Source organism: Symphalangus syndactylus, chromosome 16 (assembly GCF_028878055.3).
Source record: "Symphalangus syndactylus isolate Jambi chromosome 16, NHGRI_mSymSyn1-v2.1_pri, whole genome shotgun sequence".
NCBI lineage: Eukaryota > Metazoa > Chordata > Mammalia > Primates > Hylobatidae > Symphalangus > Symphalangus syndactylus.
Window position 1 is genome coordinate 95,896,698 of NC_072438.2, and position 2,489 is coordinate 95,899,186.

A 2,489-nucleotide genomic window follows, 5' to 3' on the forward strand; every position below is an offset into this window, starting at 1 on the left:
GGCAATTTGGGCCATTCTGTGTGAATTCTGTCACTTGCCGGCCCACGCAGCCCTGTTTCCTCCCAAGGAATCTTTGTTCCAAGGGCCTGTCCCTGGCAGGCCTCAGTGGAATCAGTGCAGCCCCAGACCTGGTGACCCCAAGCAGAATGGGAAGCTTTTATGGAACACTTCCACCCCATGTTCAGAATGATGGGGGAAGGAAAAGGGAGCTTTAGAAAGAAAGAAGAAAATGAGAGGGAAAGTAAATTATAGGGCACGCTCTGGACTGATATTTTTGTTCAGGTCTTGCTCATGTGGCAGGCTTGTGTTCTGTTTGTGGTTGGGAAATGACAGTCTTCTGTTGGTGGCTTGGGATGAGAAGGCACATGTCTTCCCGCAGGCAGGTCTTGCCAGCAGGTCTGCCTGGGCACGAACCCTCTGCACCCAAGGGCAGCACCAGAAGCTTTCGCCCCCGCCCTGGATTCCTGTGCAGGGCTCTCTCTAGGACCATCCATTCCAACAGAAATTGCTGGCATCGGCTATCCCGGAGAGACAATCTGATCTAACGCAGCAGTCTGATTATTTCACACATGACTCTGTGTTTCATTTAGTCCTGGCCTGATGAGCTTTGGAGAGAAAGGTAATGAACCTGGCCCAGAACCTCCCACGCAGTTGCATATGCGGTCCAGAGGCTGCTGGCCATGGGAAAGGGGTGGCGTCTGGCCTCTGTTGCCCTCTTCTCTTGGTCCCTATTTCTTTCTTTCTTTTTTTTTTATATCAGGTTTTAATTTTTTCATTGGAACAGGATTTGGGGGTGGGGATGCTAAACGTGGCAGGGTTCAAAAAATTTACATTTTATCAAGATAAGGTTCTTAAAGAATACAATGATAGCATATGCTTTAACTCTTATAGCACAAACCCTCATATTAATTGATGGTCGCAGAAAAATACTGTAATGCTTTAAACAAACGTTTTAAATTACATCAATGACCCTATTTCTAATTTCTCTCTTGTTAAAATGTTCCCTGTTTCTGTTTAACCCTGCACCAAGTCTCACAGAATCCATTCTGCACAAGACAGCTCTACCAGGGCTATGCACTGGGCTGAACTCTGGCAGGCGGCTGGGAACAAGCAGGTGCTATTTAGCATTGATGCAGGCCCCATATGTGTGTTGAAGGGGGCAATGAGGGAAGTTTGTTTTTCAGAAAGCAGCAATGTTTTCTCGTGGTTATTGGTGATGAAATTATAATGACTGGCCCCTTCCTTTCCTAGAAAGATTGATCTTTTTGTACCCAAATCATTTTTTTCTGTTCTTTCTCCTCATGCTTGAATTGCCCCTGAAGACGTCTGTTCCCAGCCAGGAGGGGCACAGGCAATGAGGGCTGATGAGTCAGGACTGCAGGGAACATCTGCAGAACCAAATGGCAGGACTGGGGTGGTCAGCTGGTGACTAGCAAACATTTAACTGCAGGTTTTCATTACTTAAAGCAGAGTCAATAGAGGAAAATCCAATTAAAGCAAAAAGGTACACTTTGGCAGCTGGTGATTCACTCTCCTGAAGGAGCCAACGTGGGGTTTCCTAATGAAATGAGCTGTTCCGATGATGTCCTTTGTGGACCCTGAGACCAAAGAGAACCACAAGTTCCTTGCCTCCTCTTTTCTCCCTGGACAAAGTTTCCACTGGAGAAGCAGAAGGACCAAGACCATGTGTCCCTCCTGTCACAGACCATGTGTCCCTCCTGTCACTGGCCTTGGCCTCGGGTGCACTGACCTGCCCAGTGGGGCCAGGCCCTGCCTCGACCCAGCACAGGAAAGATGGAGTTGGGTGGGCTCTGGTGTGGCAGTGCTATGATCATGGAGCAGTGCGAGTGGTGGGGGTCTGCAGCTCACAGAGGAGGGAAGGGCTTCCTCTGAAGCCAGATACAGGTGGACCAGGGATGCAGGTGTTCGTGCCGATTTCCATATTAACAATGGTGCTGGAGTGGGTTGAGAAGTGGCCCTCAAAAAGATATGTGCACGCCCTAAACCCTGAAACCTTTTCTCTTATTTGGGAAATGGAGTTTTGTAGGTGTAATTAAATAAAAGATCTTGAGATCAGCTGCCATTGAATCCCATGACAAGTGCCCTTATAAGAGGAAGGCAGAGGGAGATTTAACACAGACAGAAGGGGCTAGGAGAGGAGAAGGCCATGTGAAGATGGCGGCAAATACTAGAGGGAGGCAGCCATAAGCCAGGGAGCACCCGGGGCTACCAGATGCTGGAGGAGGCAAGGGAGGGTCTCCACCTAGAGCTTTTGGAGGGAGCATGGCCCAGCCAACACTGTGATCTTGGACTTCTGGCCCCTGGAACTGTGAAAGAATAAATTTCTGTTGTTTTAATTGACCGAGTTTGTGGCCATCTGTTACGGTAGTGCAGGACGTAAGTAAAATGCCTAAGGGCACACTGGTAACCACATCTAAATAGCTGGACAAGGACAAGCCCTCTGAACTCTACCAGAACCACCTTTTCAT